This window comes from Phaenicophaeus curvirostris, chromosome 1 (assembly GCF_032191515.1).
Source record: "Phaenicophaeus curvirostris isolate KB17595 chromosome 1, BPBGC_Pcur_1.0, whole genome shotgun sequence".
NCBI classification, from domain to species: Eukaryota; Metazoa; Chordata; class Aves; order Cuculiformes; family Cuculidae; genus Phaenicophaeus; species Phaenicophaeus curvirostris.
The window spans coordinates 135,040,751-135,053,681 of record NC_091392.1 but is presented as its reverse complement, the minus strand read 5'-3'; positions in this window follow the sequence as shown (position 1 = coordinate 135,053,681).

The window sequence follows — 12,931 nt, the reverse complement described above, 5'->3', positions numbered from 1 at the left end:
CTCTCCTCCAGGCAGCTTTCTAGACAGACTTCTCCTAGTCTGTAGCACTGCATAGGGTTGTTGTGCCCCAAGTGCAGGACCCGGCACTTGGCCTTGTTGAAACTCATGCCATTGGACTCAGCCCAGTGTTTCAGCCTGTTCGGATCCCTTTGCAGAGCCTCCCTACCCTCCAGCAGATCAACATTTCCACCCAGCTTAGTGTCGTCCGCAGATTTGCTAAGGGTGCACTCAATGCCTTCATCCAGGTCATTGATAAAGACATTGAACAGGGCTGGACCCAGCACTGAGCCCTGGGGGACCCCACTTGTATCTGGCCTCCAGCTGGATTTAACTCCATTTAACTACTTTAACTCCATTTAACCACTCTCTGGGCCCAGCCATCCAACCAGTTTTCCACCCAGGAGAGTGGGTGTCCAGGCCAGAAGCTGACAGTTTCAGAAGCAGAATGCTGCGAGAAACTGTGTCAAAAGCTTTACTGAATTCCAGGAAGACCACATCCACAGTCTTTCCCTCATCCAGTAGCTGAGTCACTTTTATCATAGAAGGTGATCAGGTTGTTTGGCAAGACCTGCCTTTCATGAACCCACGTTGACTGGTCCTGATCACCCGGTTCTATTGCATGTGCTTCATGATAGCATTCAAGATCATCTGTTCAATGACTTTTCCCAGCACTGAGGTCAGACTGACGGGCCTGTAGTTCCCTGGATCCCCTGTCACTGTTGTTCCTTCTGCATCCAATAGGGACTGAATATTCACCCTAGTCCTCCTTTTATTGTTAATGTATTTATAGAAAGATATTTTATTATCTTTCACAGACTTAGCTATTCTGAGTTCTAGTTGGGCCTTAGCCCTCCTGATTTTTTTCCTGCACAATCTCACTTCCTCCCTGTAGTCCACCCAAGACGCCTGTCCCTTCTTCCATTTCTCTTCTTTCTGATGTCTCTCAAGATCTCCCTACTCAACGAAGCTGTTTTTTGACTCCGCCAGCTCTTTTTCCGGAACATAGGGATGGCTTTCTCCTGAGCTGCTAGGATTTCCTTTCTGAAGAACGCCCAGCCCTTGTGGGCTCCCATGCCCTTAAGGAGTGCCTCCCATGGGACTTTGCCAACCAGCCTTCTGAACAGTCCGAAGTCTGCTCTCTGGAAGTTTAACGTGACTGTTTTGCTAAGCCCCTTCTTCATCTCACCTAGAACTGAAAACCCTATCATGTCATGATCACTTTGTCCTAGGCATCCTCCAACCGTCACATCCCCTACAAGGCCTTCTCTGTTGACAAACAGCAGGTCCAGGAGGGCACCTTCCCTTGTCAGCTCACTCACCAGTTGTGTGAGGAAGTTGTCTTCCACGCACTCCAGGAAACTCTTGAAGAATATCCATTAAAATTACTTCCAACCCTTTTCAACTCAGAATAACTGAAAACCCTATGAAACACCTCCATGCACTTTTTCAAAAGTATGTTTCACACAGAATGCACTTGTAGATAACCAGCATATAAAATACTCTTTCTTTCAACCATCATGATCTGCATTCATTGTAACTGAATGGCTTCTATTTTTCATATATGACTAAAACCACTGAATGACAGCATTGGATGGAAGAAGGAAGTTTCTTGACATCAGTAACTCACAACAAACTGTGAAAAACCTGCTAGCATGGAAAAGTTCAAAAAGAACAATAGTTTGATCATTCAGGTCTCCGATATGTGCAATAATAACCCAAATTAAGCTAGAGCCCAGAATATCAATGTCATTCAAGCATCAGACATTCAACAATCCCACACCTTCATGAATAAAATATAATTGAAAATGCACTAATTGTTAAACATGAAGAACTGTACTGCCATGAAGAGTAGTCCTTTATGTTAAGATGAGACCTATAACTTTATATAGCTGTAATAATAATAAAGCACAGTTGTAAGGGAGCTTTGCACTAGAAATAACATGGATGTGTCAGACAAGGCCTTAGAACAGGAAAGCCAACAGCATTTAATCTGTGCAACAGTGTAATCTGACCAAGATCACACTTACGTTCATTGACCATATTTCACTTGATCAGTACATTTAATATGTATAAACATTAATCATTAGTGCTTAATCTCATTCTAAAGAAAACTTTCAAAAAAGTCAATTGCATTCAAAAAACCTTATTTATTCCCAGAGATTGTAATGAGAGCCGAAACCATCTAGTTTGCACACAACTGTCTACAGTTTGAAAGCAGACCTCCAGTATGCAAGACAAACTGTTCTACAGGGAACTTGAGCAAGGTCTTTTCTTAAAAACTTCACAAAAAAATTTACTAGGCATCTGCATATATTTTTAATGATCCTACAGTTATCTGGTCAGCATCTGATATTACTAGCATCTAGACTGAAAGAAGAGTAACAAATGTTAAGCTTAATTACAGTTTGTCACAATGAAAACCCACTGCATTTCCAAGAAATTCAGAACTATGGTACTAGTTTTCAATGGCATCTGAGCTAAACCAGTGGTATAAAAGCCTAATTTAGGAAGTTAGGGACATTGGCAGACAGACAGAACTCTTGCTGATCTGACAGAGGCATCTTTGAGAGACAGAAGCTCATTCACTAAGAGGAAAATCACTGAAATCCAAAGGCTGTTAGTGTCTCACGCTAAAACCATTTTCACTGAACCAGGTACAAAGAAAAAAAGTCAGGGTGAAATTTTTGTCACACAGGTCAGTGCAAGCAAGAAGGAATTGATTAGCTAAAATATGAGGACCTAAAACTAAAATACTTTCCTTCCTGGCTCTCCTGCTTTGTGTAATACATTCAATGGGTATTTGATGAAATATTTTAAACACAGCCTTACTGAACACATATGCAGTTCACAGTGGGAAACAGTATAGCAGCCCTGCAAAGATCTTCCACCAACTGCTAATGAGTGAGCTATATGGCAAAATGAAGGTTGTTGGTTTTTTTGGTGTTTTTCTTTGTCAGGTATTTTGGAAATTGTTGGAGGATTCGGGGGGGGGGAGGGGGTTGTTAGCGGTGGGGTTTTTTTCCCAGCTATTGTATGAGAAAAGTCCAGAACCTACACAGTCGCAGCTTCTATGGTTTGCATCAGCCAACCTCTAAGACTTACTAGTCTGAGACATTCAGACTTTGAACAACTGATCTCATGACCAAAAGTAGTTACTTGGACTATTAAGAAAATTTTTGCATTCCTTCAATGCATAGCTTTTTCAGGAAAACCCAAAACAAACAAAAAAAAAACGGAAAAAAAACAACAAAGACTTAAAGATGTGATGAAAAAAATCTCTACTGTTGAGTGGCCATTGCTGTTTGCCACTACAAAAGCCAAGATTGTCAAGGATAACTGTACTCCCTATTGTGGTACCTCAGCTTCTAATGAATGTAGCCATCTGACCCTGCAACACCGTTCCTCAAAGTGTATCTTTCTGAATGTGGCATTTCTGGGAAAAGTACCAAGATATGACAGCAATAGCTGTATCTACTGTTAATGCCTATGGCTAGATTTTGTATTTCAGAACACCTTGAGGCATCCGGTAATGTGGATTCAGGCAATTCTTGTGCTGATTTACAAGTCATAGTGCATCTAAATGTATCATGGCAATTATTGTTTGATAAATGATGTAGTCTTAGGAAGAGTGATCATCCTTGCTTCCCAAGGATACATTATGAAATGATAGAAATTATAAGGGGATATAAAGTCACTTCATACTTTGTAACAGTGTATAAACAAATACTAATTCTGTTTACATTAATATAGCAAAAGGTAAGGTAAATTCACATTTTTTTGGTCTTAAAATATCACTAAATAGCTTAAAAATAAAGTTGTTATACTAAAACGCTCTGCCTTTGCCTCGAGCAAGCAAAACAAACAAAAAGACCCTTGGAATTTTCTCTACTCTCCCTTTTTGAGGAAAAGGCAATATTCAAAGTTCTAACCTATGTCTAAACAATCCTAATTTTTCATATCTCTGATTTTAAATTTGTGTTGTAATAGGAATTATTTATTCCTGAATTTTGTTAAGGCATGTTTCGCCTTGAGTATGCCAGCACTTCAGCCTTAGTAAGGCCAAGGATCTGCACTTCATGAGTTTTCCCCTAAGTCATCGAGGCAGTGTTTTCCTGAGTCACCATAGCAGTATTTTTCATTTTCCCTAGATGTTCTCAAACTCTAGGTCTTGTGTTTTCACTCTCACAGTCCTTCAAATGCAAATCCCAATAGTTTTGTTATGGTCGGCACACATGGAAACCACCAGCACTACAGTGAGAATGGTTCTTCTTTTGCCCACCCTCCAGCACCAGCTTTCCTTAGTTCACAATAGAGAAAACCAAAATATATTGCACAGCAAAATAGCTAGTAGCAATTGAAATACTTAATAAATATAGTCCAATAAGAAATTTTAGCAAACAACATGAAACACTTGAATCTAAAAATTGCCATAATCCAATAGACACCAACAGCATCAAGAATTGTAACCATCAGTGGGAATTTTCTCATGGTCTTGAATATACAATGGTAAGGTAAAAGCATGACAAAAAATATCATCTATATATATAGTGGGTAGGCTAGAGTCATCAACTATATTGGATAGGCCAGAGTGAACCCTTACATGACTAAGTTACATCCAGATCAGAGAACTCCGAAGTATTTCCCAGCCTGAGTGCTGCAACTATATCCTGATCCTGTATTTGGACAAGGCTTACACTTTCACCTTCTCCTCTTCTTCCCAAAGTGGTCACCTTGTACATTTCTGAAGCAGGATTGAGTGCTCTTGCAGGTTTGGGGTTTTGTCAGCCTATCCGAAAATCATTTCGCCTCCTACATAAGATAAGCCAAATAAAAACTAAACAAGTAAAGAAACAAAAACCAACTAGAAACTAATTTCTTTGCTCCTCTACCCACATCCATTAAAAAAACCCCTAACTACTCTCAAAGGTATATGAAGGCCTCTGGAAAGCGTGTAACAAATCTAGACAAAGTTTAGATCCTTTATCTTTTTCCAATCTATTCTATTTATTTTTTGTGGAAAAATGTTTAGTTTTGAAAAGAAAGACAGAATATTGTTCTACAAAACATGGAGTTGTCCAGCCAAACTTTTTATCAGTCTTCACTAGAAAACTAGTTCTGGGCTAAGATATCTCCTTATATAAAATTCAGTACTTATTTATTCATAGAAAGTAAGTACTATAAATAATCAATCCTGGTGCATGTCAGAGCAGAAAAATAAGTTGCTGTAAGGTAACAAAGTAGGTTGTCATGGATTTCTTTCCTCCTCTATTTCATTTTTCATCCTCCTGTACATGAAACCTCTAGCTATCTAAACAAAAAATCTGAGCACATACTGGAAGTTAGAATGGACGTGGAATTTAAAACATTTCCACCTGACTTTAAATTCTGATAAAACAAAATCCTCCTGTTTAACAAGCATCGTCTAAAGTAGACAAATAAATTTTAAAGTAAATGTTATTTCTAAAAATTATTGCTTAAGTTCTAAGCCTATCTCCTCATAGTAAAATGTGTATCACGTTAAAGAATCTCATTTTCACCACCTCCTGTCATTTACCTCTATCCTTGTCTTAACTTTTCAGTCACAGTGTCAAAAAGGTTAATGCAGTTACACGAATTTGTGCTGGACCATTTCACTCACATTCACTAGGGCAAATATATATGGCTGGCTGGTAAGCAATTTACTCCACAGAGAACAAGTTCTTCTCAGCTGAAAAGAGACCCCTGCCAAATGAATACTATAAATGATGAGATGTTAGCTGCAAAAGCAGAAGAAAATTCCTGGAACCTGACTACCTTTTTTTAAGCACTAAATTAATACTTCTAGACATTCAATTATTAGGCACAGTGCCACTAAAGACAATGGTATAAACCAATGTAAAAACAGTATTAATGCTTGTCATCTTTTAAATACAGAGCTCAAAGAAAGTGAAGAAAGATGGCTCTTAAAAGTGATGATGTACACATTATATCCATTTATCTGTGTAGAGGAAGCTTGTTTATTAAGGGCATGAAAAGAAGGCTAGTACTCTGCATACCTTAAGGAAAAACTGATTTCTTCTTGCTGCTTTATTTTTCAACAAAGATCTACTGCTTTAAAAGAAAAATTTTTGAGCAAGGCAGAGATACATAAATTCTGTTTTGATTTAAGAAATGATCAAAGAAAAAATTTGTAACTACGAAATGTAACTTAGATGTGAGCTAATAGTACAGCTGCCCCTGCACAGACACTTCATTAACTATTACATTAACATCTTTGAGTGATGTACATGAGTAAGATGAAGATATATTTCACTCTAATTTTGCCTTCCCACCCCTCCCCCCGACTAGTAACAGAACCATCAAAACCCACTTAGTTAACCCTCTCTTTATATAATCCCATGCAAATTTCTCCACATTCTGCATGCACATCTCTGCAAGAATAATTTCTCTCATGAACTGCAGGTTAATAGTAAATTTGCTACACTAGAATAAGAAAAAAACCACACCTTAAACCCCTACATACTTGAAATTAAACAGAAAAGATCATTTATTATGATTCTCCAGAAAAAATGGGATAAAACCAATCAGTCCTAGATAGAAACATATTCAATGATGATGCCACTGGATATGGTTTCCTTTAAAAGCAATGGCAATATTCTAATATTTTATTTGGACAAAAAAAAAATATTTCAAAAGATTATTCAGAAGGAAACAGACTCAATTTTTAAAAGTAAGTCTAGATCCCTACAGAGTGATGATACTGAATCATATTTTTACCTTGAGCAATACAGTGAACTTACCTCTAATATATTGCATTTCTCAGACTAAAGCAAACCTTTAAGTCTAAAAGCACCACCTCCTCTTGTGTATTTGCCTTGACTCATATCCTGCTATTAAAAGCTCTTCAGAATCCAGTATCTGAACTCTCACACCTCTACTATGTTCTCTTATGTCTACCATCCCTATGTTATCCCTGCTTCCCTACCCTTTGCTTACATTCCCATTTGTTTCTTTAGTGAGCACCTTGTATTTATTTTCAGACTCTACCCCAACCACAACTGACTTCTTTCATCATTCCACTCACTCTTCCCCTTTAATATCCTTTTTCCATGAAAGCTAATCAAGTTAACCTTCCTTTGAAACAGGTAATCTGTCTGCAATTCATTGCTTACTTACAGTTTCTGACTAGAATCGGCATCTTGAGGAGTTGAGAATTAAGAGAAGGAAAACACCACACTAAGAGATGATGAATAAGAGAAGGAGGGACCAAATTATTAAAAAAAACATCCTCATGTTGTGTAGAAGGAAAGGTAAGAATTGGTATATGCAGTCTCTTCATACAGACATAATTATGCTTAGGTTTTAGGCATTAAGAGGTACTGTTGATGTTATAAATGTCATCACTGCTGCTAAGAAACCCATGAATTTTCTCCCAGAATTGAACTGGACCATTTCTCAATCATTCTTATTGACTCTTCTGGCTCCAGACAGTATCCTCTCCAACTTTAAAAGTTTTGGTTCCTCTTGAATAAATCGGCTCTAACTGGTTTCAGAAAGCAGTGAAGTATCAAGCCTAACCAACAGGCCACACCCCAAGGTGCAAACAGTGTCTAAAACATACCACAGAAGGATGTTTCTGTGCAGTGTGATGGTCCAGTGATCATTTCTTCATATACCAAATGGAAGATTTGTTTAGCTTTCTGGTCTTATCTAGCTAATAGTTAAGAGAATTCAACACACTACTAGTATTACAACTGCTCCCATACTCTGTCTTTTCTACAACTTTTCTAGTTGCTAATTAACTTATATATTGCTAATATAATTTCTATTGCCAGAACAAGAAATCCTCCACAAAAAAAGGCACTCAAATTCAGATTAACCAAACTGCTAATGCAAATCATCCCAGAGATAACAGGAGTTTTGCTTTAGCTATTGAAGCCATTACCATCATTTTGACCAGTATCACACCTTTAATAAGTCATGAATGGAAGCAAGGACTTCACAGGATCTGGCAGGTTAAGACAAATAAATTATGAAGTTACAGGAAAAGAAAAGTAAACAAACAAAAAAACTTACAGGAAAGACAGAATGTACAAAATGAAACATCCTAACTACATGCTCTAATTTCAGTTTTCTGAAGCCAAAAGTCTTAGACAAGACAGATTTGGGCAGGTGGACAGTTCACTAGAACATCTTATTTCAAAAACAAACACAGAAGTGAAACTACAAACTAACATTTCCTAGAAGAAATATTTATTTGCTACACTCTATAGTGAAGATGAAGACTGAACTGTTCTTCTAGCGTGGGACCACTTTTGCTTGTGCTTGCATGCCACTCCGTGGTGATAACAACTCAGTATAAGGTAATGGCTTAAGTTAAACGCACAATTAACCCACTGCACTTCAGTAACATTTCACCTCTGGTACAGATCAGCACTGACAAATCAAAGCAGCATGTCTTCACGTTTCAGTAGTATAAAAGTTTTATTGAACCTTGTAATTTGCTGGGTTTTTTAAATATAAGTGTCAGCTTGCCTGAATTATCAAACTCCTAAGGCACTGTATCTAAACCATTACCTATATGTAAAGATGACACCAAGCCAATGTAAACACTAAGCATTTCTTCTCAGAAGCCATAATTCACAGTTCAGCTATACGACCTTGAGAAAAAGAAAGACATAACAAATGCAAGATTAAACAAAGTCATGTATTTTCTTAATGACTGTTAAACTGTTAAGATTGAAGCAGTAAGTCCATCTATACTGCAATGTAACTTGTGCACCTGAACTAAAGCAAAGTATTATCACAATAAGCACAAAATTAATACATTAGTTCTTCCCTAGAGAGATCTCCTCCAGCTCCGAAATTAATTTCCAGTTACGAAAATTGCTATTACTTAGTCTTTCAAAAACAGTGGATCTGCATCATCTGTCCCTCAATTCACCACCTGCATGCCACAATATTTCTACACACACGGAATATTTCTGATTCAGGCAGCAGACCTACTGCTGGCTGTGTTAATACAAGTTCACAGCCATGAGTGCCATAACTCATCTATCCAACTGTGCAAAATTTGCAGAAAGTTTTACTTCCCCTCACACTGTTGTGTATTGAGAACTTGTCTTTGTTTTCACGTAGATGATGTAAAATACAGTAGGCAGACATTATAATAATTACAGTAATGATGCAGATATCTTTGGCTCAGGATTTTTTGTCCAACCAACAAATCAGTGACTATGCACCTGACTGAGAAGTGACACTTCGATTGATGAATGTTGTCTTGAAGTACTGCATTGAACCATCTGCTCTAAAGTTTGAGTGAAGGGAACGTTTCACACAACAATAATCCACTATTTGCTTCCTCTGGTTGTTGCTGGATTTTTTTTCTTTATTTGCCTGAGACATTCAATGAAATCTGGATACTGTGCTGTTACTTTACAAACTTCAGAGAGTTTTGGCAATGGCAGAAGTACCAAAAAGTCACATGGGCTTTACTACTATTCCTCTGGAATTCAGGAGAGGAATTTTGCCCTTTTTTTTGTCACCAACACCTATAAAATAGATTGAAATCTATGATCTAAGACCAGCGCAACTGAACGTCCAAGGAGATAAAATAACAGAGCTAGGCTGGAGATAAGGAAAACACAGTCACATAAGCACAACCACAGCTGACGAGACAACTGCATGGAAAGTTGCACAAACTGGATGTGTGTACTACATCCATTTGGTTATTAATGTGCACCCAGCTTCAGTTGAAAAGCAAATCCAGGAAACTTTATGAAGAAATCACAGATAGTAACAAGTGTGTATAACCATTTTTCTTTATAAATACATAAAGAGAACACGACTTGAAACAGTACATGATTCTACAGATTCTACATCATACAGTATAGCTTTCTAAAATGCACAATCATCCACACCTATAACAGGCTTTTCAAGGAAGGGATGGAGATGCACTATTTTTCATAGCCCATTGTTTTCTTTTTTACCCTTCAAAGATCTGAAGGCAATTTCATTAATAGAAATTAACACAAAGTTGGCAGAAAACTTTTAACCTGTATGACATTGCCAGTTCTATGCAGATACTCATATAATTCTATCCAAGTACTACTTACTCGTAGGAACTGACCAAAAGCCTTTAGAAATCAACAGGAATCCTTATACTGAATCCAACAAGATCTGGTCCCATGACACTAATCTGTCAATGGTCTGATAATCTCAGTCCTATTACACAAATCTGTTAATATTAATGGTCTATGCTATATCCAATAAGAACATCAGTAAAAACTTATTGTACTTTAGACAGCATATGGCTTATATCTCATGTGGTCCCACAGGAAAAAATACACCAATTCTGTTGATGTGAAAAGACAGATTTGGAAATCTTCCATAACAGATCAGAAAAGACAGAATCATATAGCATATATTCTCTATATAATTTTGAGATAATTTGCAATATTTTCTGTATATGCCCGAGTGCGCGAAAGAGATATTTCATGGATAACCAAGATAGATTGGCAGAGTAAAGCAAGTAAACTAGTAGAAAAAAAGAAAAAAAACCCTTTTATTTATTTTCTGGAAAAGAATTTTAATGTGTATAATTGTAAGATTGATAAATTCTGAGTAATTACCAGCTCTTTTTAATAGCAGAGTTCTGCTTAGTGTCTGAAAGTGTAACAGATGAAAAATTGGCTAGCATATCTACTTTGCAAGCTTAAGATTTATGAAAATCTTAACAATTAAATCTAAATTCAGGACTACAAAAGTCAACATAAAACAAAGATACTGAAATAAGCACAAAGGATCTCATTCCACTTCAAATTATGTATTTCAAAGTGAGGCTATCAGCTTTGTCCTTGTTTTATTATATTTGTCTGGATAGAAAGTAGAGCTTTTATATATCAGAAGTATGATACATAATGTAGTATTTTTTATTTGGAATAGAACAAATAGGTATTTGGAGGTAATTACTGCACAGTCTGTTTTTTAATAAAAAAAGAGCAAACAGAAGACTTATTGAAGTTTGTCTACTACTTTCAAAAGTATAAATTAAATCCTGTTAGAGAAAATATAACTAATTTATTAGAGCCCTCTCCACAGCATTTTGAAACCATTTTTTTTTTTTAACAAAAGGCTTGCTGCCATCGAATTGACTGTTTTTTCACTAAGGGTCCAAATTTACTTTAAACATAAAAAAGCTTGATCGCTAACCCAGAGATGTTGGGCAACAATATCACGAGATCACCACACGATGGCACTGATCAACATGGCTGGTCAGCCTCCCTTGGAAAGACCATTAACTTGACTGCAACACTACAGAGCACAGTCCCAGAGTTTTGAAAATCTGTCCCTTCCAGGTCTGTACTGGGCCTGTAACTGACCCAGACATTACAGCAATAGGCATTTTCAAAATAATCAAGCAACACTCTGGGACAGAAATCTTATTCATGATTGCTCTCTTCCACTTCTGGCTGTATTAGACCTCTCCTAAATGACAGTGACTACCTCCGCTTGGAGGACAATGGAAAGGTCTTACCTCTGGACTCATTTGCACTGAGAAGCACTAGCCTATACATTTGTCTGCTGCATTCAATTGATGCAGATGGAAGTCTGCTACCATCAAATCATGCCGCTACTAACTGTCATCTAATGGTGAAATATTGAACCAACTTAGTCTCAATGACTTGTGTAACTGAATTTCAAAGTTAGCTTTTATATATTTAAAAATAAATACATATACAAGTAAATAAAAATGAGCTGATTCATTCTACATATGAAATCATGACAGCCACTGCAGAATTGCCTATCCTCCTGGCTAATCTAGGAAGAAAACCATTTTATTCTATAAACCCCTCATACAGTTAAATTATTAAATCCTATCTAATAAAAGAATCATTCTTCAGTATGATTCTGTCCCACTCCATGCAATACTTAGAAACAGTCCCTCTATAAGCAATAAGAATTATTTTAAATGAAATCATTTGAATAACACTAAATTATGACAGCTATGTTCTCCTCTAGTTTTCAGTGAACTGAATCAGTCCACTGTGATACTGTCTCAAATTTTTCTTCTAATAAGGGTGCCATTCATTTTTAAGGTTTACCTCTCTTGAAAGGCTCAGCCTCCCCATCAAGTTGCAAATCTCAGTGAGCACATAAATAACAGGAGAAAGACAAGCGTGAAAAATCTTAACCCTCTACTGAAGCCACTCAGTGGCATGCACTTAATGAAATACATCCTATGACACTGAGTGGTGTGTGGGCTCAGCACGGAAGAAGGCCAAAAGAAAGAATCACACATTGTGACATCAGTGACTACAATTTATTTTTAGATTATTACAGTTCAAATCTGAGCATTCCTAGCTAGGGATTGTTCCAGCATGTGGTCATGCATTCAGTTTGAATTAGCCATGCCACTGGTAAACTCCCACTGCAGATCTCACAGGAAAAGCCAGTATTCTACAAGGGCTGCTTCTATTCAGATCCTCATGTGAGCTCTTCATGCATGCCATAAAGTAACCCTATTTCAAATACAGCTTATTTTGAATGTCAAAATTAATGCCTGTTAATATAGGTTAAAAAGGGATGAATTTGACTGTAATATCTCCAGAATAATTTCCTACCCCTCAAACTCAACCATTGAAAACTGTCTGTATTATATTTTTTCTATTTTCTCTTCTCTAACATTATTTCCAATTTGCACGTTGGAAAAAGTTAATTAGCATTGTTCTCTATCTCATTGCAAATAATCTTCCAAGAATATTTCCAACAACGTGCTTTTTCCTCCACTAGACAGAAAAGGGACTGGTTTGGGGGTTTTTATTTTATGTTTGTGGACTTCTTTATTTGTGCTTTTTTCCCTTTCTTTCAAAACCAATCTGGGGACTACTAAAACAAATACAATGAGAAGCAAATAACTATTAAAAGGTGAGAGAGTTGAGTAAATAACCCT